Raw genomic sequence first — 14,980 nt, 5'->3', positions numbered from 1 at the left:
ATATTAATGTTAATCACATTAACATGATTCTTCTATATTTTAGTGATGTAACTAGTCCAGAAAACACATAGTAAGCAACAACAAGAAAAAATTAGAACCTCCAATAGCGACCAATGCTGTTGAATATAATTATAAGAAATTATAAATTGGCAGGTAAAACTCTAATCCTAAATATTATATCCATGTGATATCCCTGTAATTTGTGTTTTTTTACATCTTTATTGGAGTACCCACCCTCCCTATCCCACCCCTCCAGACAGCCACAAAGAACCGAGCCGGTTTCCCTGTGCCATGCGGCTGCTTCCCACTGGCTATCTACCTTACGTTTGTTAGTATATATATGTCCATGTCTCTCTCTCGCCCTAACACACCTCACCCTTCCCCCTCCCCATATCCTCAAGTCTGTTCTCCAGTAGGTCTCTGTCTTTATTCCTGTTTTACCCCTAGGTTCTTCATAACATTTTTTTTTCTTAAATTCCATATATATGTGTTAGCATACGGTATTTGTCCTTCTCTTTCTGACTTACTTCACTCTGTATGACAGACTCTAGATCTATCCACCTCATTACAAATAGCTCAATTTCGTTTCTTTTTATGGCTGAGTAATATTCCATTGTATATATGTGCCACATCTTCTTTATCCATTCATCCGACGACGGGCACTTAGGTTGTTTCCATCTCCGGGCTATTGTAAATAGAGCTGCAATGAACATTTTGGTACATGACTCTTTCTGAATTCTGGTTTCCTCAGGGTATATACCTAGTAGTGGGATTGCTGGGTCATATGGTAGTTCTATTTGTAGTTTTTTAAGGAACCTCCATACTGTTCTCCATAGTGGCTGAACCAATTCACATTCCCACCAGCAGTGCAAGAGTGTTCCCTTTTCTCCACACCCTCTCCAGCATTTATTGTTTCTAGATTTTTTGATGATGGCCATTCTGACTGGTGTGAGATGATATCTCATTGTAGTTTTGATTTGCATTTCTCTAATGATTAATGATGTTGAGCATTCTTTCATGTGTTTGTTGGCAGTCTGTATATCTTCTTTGGAGAAATGTCTATTTAGGTCTTCTGCCCATTTTTGGATTGGGTTGTTTATTTTTTTGTTATTGAGCTGCATGAGCTGCCTGTAAATTTTAGAGATTAATCCTTTGTCAGTTGATTCATTTGCAAATATTTTCTCCCATTCTGAGGGCTGTCTTTTGGTCTTGTTTATGGTTTCCTTTGCTGTGCAAAAGCTTTGAAGTTTCATTAGGTCCCATTTGTTTATTTTTGTTTTTATCTCCCATTTCTCTAGGAGGTGGGTCAAAAAGGATCTTGCTGTGATTTATGTCATAGAGTGTTGTGCCGATGTTTTCCTCTAAGAGTTTGATAGATTCTGGCCTTACATTTAAGTCTTTAATCCATTTTGAGCTTATTTAGTGTATGGTGTTAGGGAGTGATCTAATCTCATACTTTTACATGTACCTGTCCAGCTTTCCCAGCACCACTTATTGAAGAGGCTGTCCTTTCTCCACTGTACAATCCTGCCTCCTTTATCAAAGATAAGGTGACCATATGTGTGTGGGTTTATCTCTAGGCTTTCTATCCTGTTCCATTGATCTATCTTTCTCTTTTTGTGCTAGTACCATACTGTCTTGATTACAGTAGCTTTGTAGTATAGTCTGAAGTCAGGGAGCCTGATTCCTCCAGCTCCGTTTTTCTTTCTCAAGATTGCTTTGGCTATTCAGGGTCTTTTGTGTTTCCATGCAAATTGGGAAATTTTTTGTTCTAGTTCTGTGAAAAATGCCATTGGTAGTTTGATAGGGATTGCATTGAATCTGTAGATTGCCTTGGGTAGTAGAGTCACTTTCACCATGTTGATTCTTCCAATCCACAAACATGGTATATCTCTCCATCTATTTGTATCATCTTTAATTTCTTTCATCAGTGTCTTATAACTTTCTGCATACAGGACTTTTGTCTCCTTAGGTAGGTTTATTCCTAGATATTTTATTCTTTTTCTTGCAATGGTAAATGGGAGTGTTTTCTTGATTTCACTTTCAGATTTTTCATCATTAGTGTATAGAAAAGCCAGAGATTTCTATGAATTAATTTTGTATCCTGCTACTTTACCAAATTCATTGATTAGCTCTAGTAGTTTTCTGGTAGCATCTTTAGGATTCTCTATGTATAGTATCATGTCATCTGCAAACAGTGACAGCTTTACTTCTTCTTTTCCAATTTGGATTCCTTTCATTTCCTTTTCTTCTCTGATTGCTGTGGCTAAAACTTCAAAAACTATGTTGAATAAGAGTGGTGAGGGGGCTTCCCTGGTGGCGCAGTGGTTGAGAATCTGCCTGCTAATGCAGCGTACATGGGTTTGAGCCCTGGTCTGGGAAGATCCCACATGCCGCGGAGCAACTAGGCCCGTGAGCCACAACTACTGAGCCTGCGCGTCTGGAGCCTGTGCTCCACAACAAGAGAGGCTGTGATAGTGAGAGGCCTGCGCACCGGTGATGAAGAGTGACCCCCGCTTGCTAGAGAAAGCCCTTGAACATAAACGAAGACCCAACACAGCCAAAAATAAATAAATAAACAAATGTGAGGTTTTAAAAAAAATAAAACTTCTCTAATAAAAAAAAAGAAATGACATCACGTGTTTTATGTTTAAAAAAGAAAAAAAAAAGAGTGGTGGTGAGAGTGGGCAACCTTGTCTTGTTCCTGATCTTAGTGAAAATGCTTTCAATTTTTCACCATTGAGGATGATGTTGGCTGTTGGTTTGTCATATATGACCTTTATTATGTTGAGGAAAGTTCCCTCTATGCCTACTTTCTGCAGGGTTTTTATCATAAATGGGTGTTGAATTTTGTCAAAAGCTTTCTCTGCATCTATTGAGATGACCATATGGTTTTTCTCCTTCAATTTGTTAATATGGTGTATCACATTGATTGATTTATGCGTATTGAAGAATCCTTGCATTCCTGGGATAAACCCCACTTGATCATGATGTATGATTCTTTTAATGTGCCTTTGGATTCTGTTTGCTAGTATCTTGTTGAGGATTTTTGCATCTATGTTCATCAGTGATATTGGCCTGTAGTTTTCTTTCTTTGTGACATCCTTGTCTGGTTTTGGTATCAGGGTGATGGTGGCCTCGTAGAATGAGTTTGGGAGTGTTCCTCCCTCTGGTATAGTTTGGAAGAGTTTGAGAGGGATAGGTGTTAGCTCTTCTCTAAATGTTTGATAGAATTCACCTGTGAAGCCATCTGTTGCTGGGGTTTTGTTTGTTGGAAGATTTTTAATCACAGTTTCAATTTCAGTGCTTGTGATTGGTCTGTTCATATTTTCTATTTCTTCCTGGTTCAGTCTTGGAAGGTTGTGCTTTTCTAAGAATTTGTCCATTTCTTCCAGGTTGTCCATTTTATTGGCATAGTTGCCTGTAGTAATCTCTCATGATGCTTTGTATTTCTGCAGTGTCCGTTGTTACTTCTCCTTTTCCATTTCCGATTCTATTGATTTGAGTCTTCTCCCTTTTTTCTTGATGAGTCTGGCTAATGGTTTATCAATTTTGTTTATCTTCTCAAAGAACCAGCTTTTAGTTTTATTGATCTTTGCTATCGTTTCCTTCATTTCTTCTTCATTTATTTCTGATCTCATCTTTATGATTTCTTTCCTTCTGCTAACTTTGGTTTTTTTGGTTCTTCTTTCTCTAATTGCTTTAGGTGCAAGGTTAGGTTGTTTATTCGAGATGTTTCCTGTTTCTTGAGGTAGGATTGTATTGCTATAAAGTTTCCTCTTAGAACTGCTTTTGCTGAATCCCGTAGGTTTTGGGTTGTCGTGTCTCCATTGTCATTTGTTTCTAGGTATTTTTTGATTCCCTCTTTGATTTCTTTAGTGATCTCTTTGTTATTAAGTAGTTATTGTTTAGCCTCCATGTGTTTGTATTTTTTACAGATCTTTTCCTGTAATTGATATCTAGTATAATAGTGTTTAATTTGTATTTAATTTTTGTATTTAATTTTTGACAGTTTGATTCATATGTGTCTTGGCGTATTTCTCCTTGGATTTATCCTGTATGGGACTCTCTGTGCTTCCTGGACTTAACTATTTCCTTTCCCATATTAGAGAAGTTTTCAACTATAATCTCCTCAAAGATTTTCTCCCTTTCTTTTTCTCTTCTTCTTCTGGAATCCCTATAATTGTAATGTTGGTGCATTTAATGTTGTCCCAGAGGTCTCTGAGACTTTCCTCAGTTCTTTTCATGCTTTTTTCTTTATTCTGCTCTGCAGTAGTTATTTACACTATTTTATCTTCCAGGTCACTTATCTGTTCTTCTGCCTCAGTTATTCTGCTATTGATACCTTCTAGCGTATTTTTAATTTCATTTATTGTGTTGTTCATCGTTGCTTGTTTCCTCTTTAGTTCTTCTAGGTCCTTGTTAATTGTTTCTTGCATTTTCTGTATTCTATTTCCAAGATTTTGGATCATCTTTACTATCATTATTCTGAATTCCTTTTCAGGTAGACTGCCTATTTCCTCTTCATTTGTTAGGTCTGGTGGGATTTTATCTTGCTCCTTCATCTGCTGTTTTTCTGTCTTCTCATTTTGCTTATCTTACTGTGTTTGGGGTCTCCTTTTTGCAGGCTGCAGGTTCGTAGTTCCCATTGTTTTTGGTGTCTGTCCCCAGTGGTTAAAGTTGGTTCAGTGGGTTGTGTAGGCTTCCTGGTGGTGGGGACTAGAGCCTGTGTTCTGGTGGATGAGGCTGGATCTTGTCTTTCTGGTGGGCAGGTCCACGTCTGGTGTTGTGTTTTGGGGTGTCTGTGGACTTGTTATGATTTTACGCAGCCTCTCTGCTAATGGGTGGGGTTGTGTTCCTGTCTTGCTATTTGTTTGGCATAGCGTGTCCAGCACTGTAGCTTGCTGGTCGTTGAGTGAAGCTGTATGCTGGTGTTGAGATGGAGATCTCTGGGAGATTTTCGCTGTTTGATATTATGTGGAGCTGGGAGGTCTCCTGTGGACCAGTGTCCTGAAGTTGGCTCTCCCACCTCAGAGGCACAGCACTGACTCCTGGCTGCAGTACCAAGAGCCTTTCATCCACACGGCTCAGAATATAGGGGAGAAAAAGTATAAAGAAAGAAAGAAAGAGGATAAAAGAAAAAATAAAGTAAGGTAAAATAAAATAAAGTTATTAAAATAAAAAATCATTATTAAGAAAAAAAAATTTTTTAAGTAAAAAAAAGCAAAAACGGACAGATAAAACCCTAGGAGAAATGGTGAAAGCAAAGCTATACAGACAAAATCTCACACAGAAGCATACACATACACACTCACAAAAAGAGGAAAAGGGGGAAAAATCATAAATCTTGCTCTCAAAGTCCACCTCCTCAATTTGGGGTGATTCGTTTTCTATTCAGCTATTCCACACATGCAGGGTACATCAAGTTGATTGTGGAGATTTAATCCGCTGCTCCTGAGGCTGCCGGGAGAGATTTCCCTTTCTCTTCTTTGTTCGCACAGCTCCCGGGGTTCAGCTTTGGATTTGGCCCACGTCTGCGTGTAGGTCCCCGGAGGGCGTCTGTTCTTTGCTCAGACAGGAGGGGTTAAAGGAGCCGCTGATTCGGGGGCTCCGCCTCACTCAGGCCGGAGGGAGGGACGGGCACAGAGTGCGGGGCGAGCCTGCGGCGGCAGAGGCCAGCGTGACGTTGCACCAGCCTGGGCGGGGAAGTTATCCCTGGATCACAGGACCGTGAAGTGGCTGACTGCTCAGGCTCCCCGGAAGGGAGGTGTGGAGAGTGACCTGTGCTCGCACACAGGCTTCTTGGTGGTGGCAGCAGCAGTCTTAGTGTCTCTTGCCCGTCTCTGGGGTCTGCGCTGTTAGTTGCAGCTCGCGCTCTGGAGCTCCTTTAAGGAGCGCTCTTAATCCGCTCTCCTATCATACCAGGAAACAAAGAGGGAAGAAAAAGTCTCTTGCCTCTTCGGCAGGTCCAGACTTTTTCCCGGACTCCCTCCCAGCCAGCCGTGGCGCACTAACCCCCTGCAGGCTGTGTTCTCGCCGCCAGTCCTCTCCCTGCGCTCCGAGCGAAGCCCGAGCCTCAGCTCCCAGCCCCGCACACCCCGGCGGGTGAGCAGACAGGCCTCTCAGGCTGGTAAGTGCTGGTCGGCACCGACCCTCTGTGCGGAAATCTCCCCACTTTTCCCTCTGCACCCCTGTTGCTGTGCTCTCCTCCGTGGCTCCAAAGCTTTCCCCCTCCGCCACCCGCAGTCTCTGCCAGCGAAGGGGTTTCCTAGTGTGTGGAAACCTTTCCTCCTTCACAGCTCCCTCCCTGGTGTAGGTCCCATCCCTATTCTTTTGTCTCTTTTTTTTTTTTTTTTTTTTTTTTTTTCCCTTTTGCGGTACGCAGGCCTCTCAGTGCCGTGGCCTCTCCCGCTGCGGAGCAACAGGCTCTGGACGCGCAGGCTCAGCGTCCATGGCTCACGGCCCCAGCCGCTCCGCGGCACCTGGGATCCTCGTGGACCGGGGCACGAGCCTGCATCCCCTGCATCGGCAGGCGGACTCCCAACCACTGCGCCACCAGGGAAGCCCCGTGGGGAGTTTCTTTCCTTTTGGGAGGCCTGAGGTCTTCTGCCAGCGTTCAGTAGGTGTTCTGTAGGAGTTGTTCCACGTGTAGATGTATTTCTGATGTATCTGTGGGGAGGAAGGTGGTCTCTGCATCTTACTCTTCCGCCATCTTCCCCTAGATTCGGGATGTTTGTTTTTTAGAACAAAGGAGTGTAGAAAGAGACCACTGATTTAACTAGATAAATGATGGAGGGAAATGGCTTTAAGCAGGTTGGTTGTAAAATTTAAGAAATTTATGCCAAAGACGGCATCTTCAGCTGACACTTCATGCAGGCATGCAAATCGTGACCTTCCCATACTACTACGATTTCTCTGTTCATTCTCATTTGCTTTTCTTGGAGACGACATTTCTTCACACAGGTTTTGCCTGTACTCAGTATTCACTTTGAATCCTCCCTCAAAGCCTCTGTCCTTCTGGGAGACTTCAGAGTGGCTTCTCCTGACTCTGATCATCTCTTTCCTTTAAGCCTTCTGCCACTAACATATCCCATGTACCATAACCTGTGGCTTTTTCTGTGTCTGGGATTGCACAGAAAAACGCACCCAAAGGACAGGACAAGTGTAGCCTCTCCCTTTGCAGTCTGACAGCTCTTCTCAGAGGGGAAAGGTCATTGAGAAAGGATCTAACTAGAGACCAGGATGCTCACTTCTAGTCCACTTTCCACCCCCAGTTAGCCACGGAACTTGGGCTTATCAGGCATCTCTCTAGTCTGTAAGAGGTGTTAAAAGATAATCTGAAACATATTAAACACGTGAAGAATTTATTTGAGCAAAAACAGATTTGAAACGGGCAGCGCCAATCAGGAAGTGGCTAGGTGGCCAGGGGAAGGACGGGAGCCAGGGTTAAGCACATACAGAGAAAGTGGAGGAGTTTGCCTGGCTATAGCTTAAAGCCTTGTTTGCTCTTTGTGATTGTTTCTTAGCCCTTCAGTTTCATAACTTTGGCGCGTTTACAGGCTTAGATTTTGGTTTATGTTTGCCGTGCTGGCATTAGAGCTGCCTCAGTCTAATGGTTTCCTTGTTTAATTAATTGAACAGCAGATATCAGCTGCTCACCTGCAGACGGAACTGATGTGACAGGTGAGGTAAATGAGATGTGCTTTGTAAACTGTAAAGTGCTCTGTGAACGTGGTAACTCTGCATCCTGTTCAGTCTCTCTGGTCGGCAGCGACCGCTTCCTGGGCAGCTGACCTGTGCCACTGCTCAGGGCCTTGCTCTGGGAAAGCCTGGCGCCTGGTTAAATGTCCTGCTGTCGCCCGCTGAAATTCTTAACCGTTTTTTCTTTTCACTTGTGGTTTACAAGTCAAGGCTGAAGGAAAATGGAGCACAGGAGGAGATACTTGGAAATAAGTATAATATGCATCTCCTCTGCTCCTTGCTGCCTTATTTGAATATGACGCGGAATTCCAAGATATTTGGGGGTTAAGTATTGCTCAAAGCCACTAGGAGGTAAGATGTTAAGACTATGACTGAGTAAGGGGTGGGAGGCATTTACTGACTGCCCCTAGAGACCACACATTCCCGGTTGAACCAAGACTTGTCTCTAATGCAGAAAGGCCGTGATGGCATTCTGAAAGATAGAAACAGCCACAGAGCTCTACCATGCCCTTTCTTACTTGTGTTACTTCCTTGCATTAGCCAACCACTTACACTGAAAGTAATGACATGAAAAGGAAAAATAGGGCTTCCAGTTCCTTCGCCTTTTAGTTCTTCCTTACACATCAGTCAGCCAGTGTAGAGTGTCAGTAGAATGTATGCTTATCAAGAAGGGAAATAAAGACGGTGGTGATGGTTGTACAATATAAATGTACCTAATACCACTGAACTATCCACTTAAAAATGATTAAGGTGGTAAATTTTATGTTATGCTTATTTTACCACAATTTAAAATATTAAAAATTAATTTTAAAAAGAAGTAAAATAAAAGCAGTTGAATTAATTTTATGGAATGTTTCGGCTGTTCTGGTGAGAATGAAATATACATGTACTAACCAAGACATATGAATTACATAATTTTGTGATACTGCAACTGAGTTAAATTCTCTCATATTTTCATTTAAAATGACATTGCATAATATAAAGTGATAAAATTTCTTCCATTTAAAGTTTTAATTTAAAAAAGTTTGAATTAAAGTTAAATAGCAAATATTAAACAATATGACAAGTTGAGAGAAAGACTACAAGAAGAAAGGAAAAATTACATTTTAGTACTGTTAGAGGCATTGTTTTTTCTTGCTTTTTAAACGAGGGGCCCCAGATTTTCATTTTGTATTAGACCCTGCAAATTATGTATCTTGCCCTGTTCATCTGTACTGTATTTACATTGGTGAGGAATGTATTTGGAAAATGTAAAGAATGCATGTAACCCCACATATATAGCTTTGTGAGCACAAAGTTCCCAGTGGGATGCTAAAATAGAGATGTACACTTTTTAAAAAAATTTTACTGGAGTATAGCTGATTTACAATGTTGTGTTAGTTTCAGGTTTATAGCAAAGTGAATTGGTTATATATATCATGTATCCACTCTTTTTTTTTTTTTTAGAGTCTTTTCCCATATAGGCCATTACAGAATATTGAGTAGAGTTCCCTGTGCTATATAGCAGGTTCTTATTAGTTATCTATTTTATATATAGTAGTATGTATATGTCAATCCCAATCTCCCAATTCATTCCTCCCCCGCCGCCATCCCCTGGTAACCGAGACATACACTTTTAACCTGAGCCTTTTACCCATGTCATGTTGTTAATAAGCTTATTCTGTGGGTTCTCTTGCTTTACTTTTGTCTTCAATTCATTTCTTGGTATATATGCTATTTGAGAGACTATTCAATGTCTCAGCCTGGCATTCATCAGTGACAACATTTAACAATGAAAAGTTAATGAAGCAGAAAGGATTTTAATTGTTCATAACCATCTTTTCACTTTTACTAATTGCTTTTTGGGTTTTCCATACATCTTCTTTAGGTTAAAATAATTCTCAAAAATAAAGGAAGAAAGAAAGAAAGAAAGAAAGACTTAAATTCTCACATGCCTTTTCAAGTCCTTCTTACCAATTCCATAGTAATAGAAAGAAAAAAGGAATGTTCCCTGCAGCTCTGAAGACCCCTGAGTGCTAAGTTAGACATTGAAAGTTGGTCTGCTTCACTTTTAATCACTCTTTACATCTGTTGTTCCTTTTTATAACTTTTCTTATATATTTGCCTTGTGCTAATATTTTCATATTATTGATTACTGACAAGAAGAAAAGAGCACTTAATAAGTTCTTTTCTTCACTATATTTCACTGATTCTATTTTATCCCCTCCTCTTCTCCCTTTCTGTACCTATATCATCACTGACTCAAGTGCCTGTCATCTTCAAAGCATGCTTGAGGCCTGTGTCTTGGCTGCAGGGAACCAGGCAGGTATTAAATCTTAGCATCTTGCTGTTCTTTTAAAAGTGAAAGGGTCAAGAAAATCCACCCTGTTGCCCAGTTGGTAGATCATTCGAAACTTAAGCTGTTATTTTTGTTTTTAAGGGATATAAAATATGCTGCCTTTCATATTAAGAAAGACCCTATTGTCCTCCTTTCCATAGAGCCTGCACTTTGAATTGTATTTTCAGTTGGAGCAATGATCCATCCACATCCCGTTTCAGGATCTGCTCTGCAACCAACAGCCTACTGTGAGAGGTACATTTACTGGGGTGATTGGTGCAGTCCAGTTTGTAGCTGAGAAACAGATTATCCACAAGCCAGGTTTATTAGAACCAGTTTTCTGTTTCACTAATATGCTCTACTTTGATATCACCAAACTTAATGGACCCTTTCCTGTGCTTTGGTTAGCTCTACTTTGTAGCACTTGAACACTGACACCTACTTTTTTCTCTTTTGGTTTCTAGGTCATCCTTTTCTCTTTTTTATTCTTTCTCCTTATAGTCATATATCTTTTTCCGGCAGCTTCTTTCCTCTAGCAGTTCTTCTTAAGTGCCAATGTTCTCCAACGCTTGTTCTCAGCCCTGTTTTCCTTTTACTGTATAATATTCTCACTTGGTGATCTCATTCAAATCATGGCTTCAACTGCTATGTCTACCCTGTTGACTTCTTTCCTGCCTAGATCTTTCTTGAGTTGTTTTCTATATATTTATCATATCAATTAGGAAACTATCAGTTATTACACAAAATCTGACAAACAGCTGAAAAAAATAGTGCATATTTTTTCCCACTTACTGAATAATAAATCCAGAGATAGTCCATCTATGGCTTTTGCAGAAGACCTTCTAGTCAGTAATGATCCAAATTCCACCTGCCTTTTTGCTCCAGCATTGTTAGCATATTGGCTTTTGTCTTCATGCTTATTGCTTCCTGGTCATGCAATGGATACTACATCTCCTGGCATCACATCCAGAAAGGGAACATGGAGGAAGGAATAAACAGCTGAGTCTATTTTTTTAAATTAGAAAGCAAAATATTTACTAGAAAGCCCACCCAACATATGTTCAGATGCATCTCTGATAAAGTTTCACTTGGCTGTCCATAATTTTAAGGTGGACTGTAAAGTTGATTATTAAACTTTCTTCTTCAATAATGGATAAAGGCAAGGGAGAATTTAGTTTTGAAAAATTCCTCCATAGTTTGAGGTATCCAATCCAGCTTTGGCCCATCTATTTTCAAACTTGACATCTCCAACTGAATATTCCACAGATACCTTAAACTCAGCCTACAGATTTTTTGGAGTGGGGTAAAACTTAGAAAAAAGGAATGGCAAATGGTGAGTTCCCTGTTTTTGTGGTTTTAGCCTGGGGATGAAAATCATGTCTTGATATAAGGCAGCTGAAACATCCATAGAAAACCTACTAGCTTCATGACCAGAGGAATCAGAGGACAGAACTTATGGCAGCTATAGCTGAAGGAAAGTGAGGGGACCATCCCAGAAAGGAGAGAGCCAGAAAATGGAAACCCCAGGTATGTGTAAACTCATACTTATAAAATTATAAAAGATAATGGTACATATGATTTTGTACATTGGTTGATATGAAACGTTTCCAGAAAGGTTCAGAGAAATTCAAGGAAGTCTGAGGGTGATTATAAGAGAGTCAGGTAGACTTTCCTAGAAATTGTACCACTTTAACTAGATCCTGATGGATCCACTTTGTTCTTCTAAGGAAGGATGACAAAGATGCATGATCAATGAGCTATCAGGATCAATAAAATTCTTGGCCCCTATAGTTTAAATCTTAGCGAAAGGAACATGGGTAATCCTATAGATATTCCTGCAGGGAAAATTTGAGTCCCAAGTGATTTAGGGAAGCTCTTTAGAACTAAAATATATATGAAGCCTATACCTGGACTTCTAGATGGAGAATGATAGAAGCATCTGATTAACTCTCTCTTCCTTAATTAGTGATAAAGTAAGTGCATGTAACATTAACAGGTTGCTGCAAGCTGGAAGAATGTCAAGATAAGGCCAAAGGAGAGAGAGAAATTCAGAGCATTTCCTTTCTTTGTCAAAAAGCATGGGTACCCATAGTAATGTGTAAACTCTGCCCAATGTCTAGCTGGCTTAGATCACACCTGTAAGGATAGATTCAATGATGCTAAAAATGAAAGAACTTAATTGAGATTTGAATTGCCATCCACTGCAGTTGAAAGAGTTGTTAAAGTTTGTTTCTAACCAAGTTAATTGCCTGTATTTTCTGCTAAAACAAAAACAACATTCTTCAGAACAATATAATAAAATCTAGAGACTCCACAGCATCAATTTTGTGATGTTCAGGATAAAATCTATTTTTACTTGAAATATGAAGAGACAGGAAAATGTGACCATTTTCAGGGGGAAAAACAATCAGCTGAAGTGAACCCTTGGATGATCCATATTTTTATTTTTCGGAAAAGAACTTTAAAGTAGCTTTTATAAGTATGTTCAAGTAAGTAATGAAAGATTGTCTCAGAAGATGAATGGAAAATATAAAAAGATCAAAACAAAAATTCTACACCTGAAAAGTATAATATCTGAAATTTAAAAATATTGCACTAGTTAGTAGCATAATAAATTTGACAGAGAGAATCAGTGGATTTGGGGAGAAATCTAAAAATGAGACAGAAACTATATCAAAAATAGAAAAATCTTAGAGACTTGTGGAAAACTTTAAACAAATTTAAAATATAGTCCATCAGAATGTGGAATGAAAGAAGAGAACAGATCAGAAAAAAAATACTTAAAGAAATATTGGCTCAAGCTTCCCAAAGTTCTTGAATGAACATGGCATCCCTAGGGATAAAATAGATAGGCAACTAAATACTCTTGTACAATACTGGTACATAATTCAAAACGTAGCAAGGATAGATGAGCTGAGGATGATTTCCCCAACAAAAAGCCATGAACTTTTTCCCAGGTACCTGAGACATGTTTTAGACCCAGAGACCACTGACTAATGAGGTGACAGTGTCCACAGGAGGAAGGATTCTATATAACCATGGCAAAAATATATCAATATTTTAATGATGCCTTCAGTCCTTCCCCGAAAGAACCTATGTCCATTTACTTGGGTAAATGTCCCCTGGGGAAAGAGGAATACCCAGACATTTTGAGGATTATTGGACAGACGTCTAAAGTTGACATTAATAACAGAAGACTGGAAAAGACATCATTGAGCCATGTTAGAGTAGGAGGCTATGGAGACCAGGTAATAAATGGAGTCTTGGGCCAAATTTGGCTTACAGTTGGCTGGGTCCATATACTTGGCCAATGGTCATTTCTTTATTCTATGAATGTGTAAATGGGGCTGACATAATTGACAGAATAACTCCTACTTTCAGTCCTTGACCTATAGGGAAATAACAATCATAGTGGGGAAGGCTGCCCTACCTACGTGTGCTAAGGCAGAAATAAAACACAGTATCTCATCCTGCTGTATGTATATGGAAGAGGGGATGGCAGAAATTGGTGCCATCTTTAAGGATCTCAGAAATGTAGGGGTGGTATTATCTATTGTATTTTCATTTAATTCATCAGTCTGCCTCCTGCAGAAACCAGAAGGATCTTGGAGAATAAACATAGACTTAACTACCTGCTTAATCAAGTGGTAGCCCTGATCGCACCTACTATGTTAGACATGTTATCTATTTTTAGAGCAAATTAATATGGCTAAGGGGTTATGGTATGCATTCTTTTCTATCCCAACCAGTTAAGAAGAGGATAAACAGTTTACATGCACATGGAATAGACAAAAATATACATTTAGGATTTTCTCCCAGGGTTGTGTTAATTCTTTTATGTCTAAGCTTTCTTGAATAGGGCACAAAAACATCAACCATAAAGAAAAAAATAAGATAAATTGGATGTTATCAAAATTAAAAATGTTCATTCTTTGAAAGACACCATTAAGAAAATGAAATTCAAAATGTAGAATGGGAGAAAATATTCACAGTAGTATATTTAACGGAGGACTTAGGTCCAGAATATATGCAGAACTCCTATAACTCAATATGACCAACAACAAAAAATTGGTTAAAATATTTGAACAAATACTTCACCAAAGAAGATATATAAATGGACAAAAAAACACATGAAGAGATGTTCGACATCATTAGTCATCAGAGAAATGCTGATTGAAACTACAATGAGATGCTACTATAAGCCTGTTAGAAAATTGATAATACCAATCGTTGGAGATGATGTAGAGCAACTGGAATTCTCATACATGTTTGGCGCAAATATAAAATCATATGGCCACTTCGGAAAACTTGAAGTTTCTTAAAACGTTAAATGTATGCCTACCATATGAGCCAGATATTCCACTCCTAGGTATTTTTATAACAGTTTTATTCATGTGAGCCTCAAACTGGGAACAACCTCTTATTCCACACCTGCAAATCCAACTCATCTGTAGAGACGAGTAGCTTAATGGTTGCCTGGGGCTGGGTTGGGAGGGAGGGATAAGTTACAAAGGGACTTGAGGAAATTTGGGTGGGTAGTAGAAATGTTCTGACCTTAATTATGGTTGTATTTATACATCTTTATATGTCTGTCAAAACTCATTGAATTATACCCTTCAAATGAGTGTACTTTCTTGTACATAAATTATACCTCAAAATTGATTTTAAAAACTCTACAGTGATTTTCAGTATACCCAGGATAAAGAACAGATTTGCTGGTTAGCCTGAAAATTCTTTCTTTATTCCGCCCCATAGGTAATTGCTCTTACCTTAACTGCTGGCACTCCTCCATCTAAACCGTAATCACTTATACTTTCCGAGTGCATCACACTCCTGCAATCTAGGGTCCCTGTCCCTCTTTCTCTACAGGGATAACTTTTGCTGATTCTTTAACAGTCAGCTTATGCATAGTCTTCTCCAGGAAGTCTTCACTGGTTCCCTGGTGTGAGTTGATGACGCTCT

Source organism: Lipotes vexillifer, unplaced genomic scaffold, assembly GCF_000442215.2.
Source record: "Lipotes vexillifer unplaced genomic scaffold, Lipotes_vexillifer_v1.1 scaffold822, whole genome shotgun sequence".
Classification (NCBI taxonomy): domain Eukaryota; kingdom Metazoa; phylum Chordata; class Mammalia; order Artiodactyla; family Lipotidae; genus Lipotes; species Lipotes vexillifer.
The sequence above is the reverse complement of the archived record's forward strand: the minus strand, read 5'-3'. Positions refer to the sequence as shown.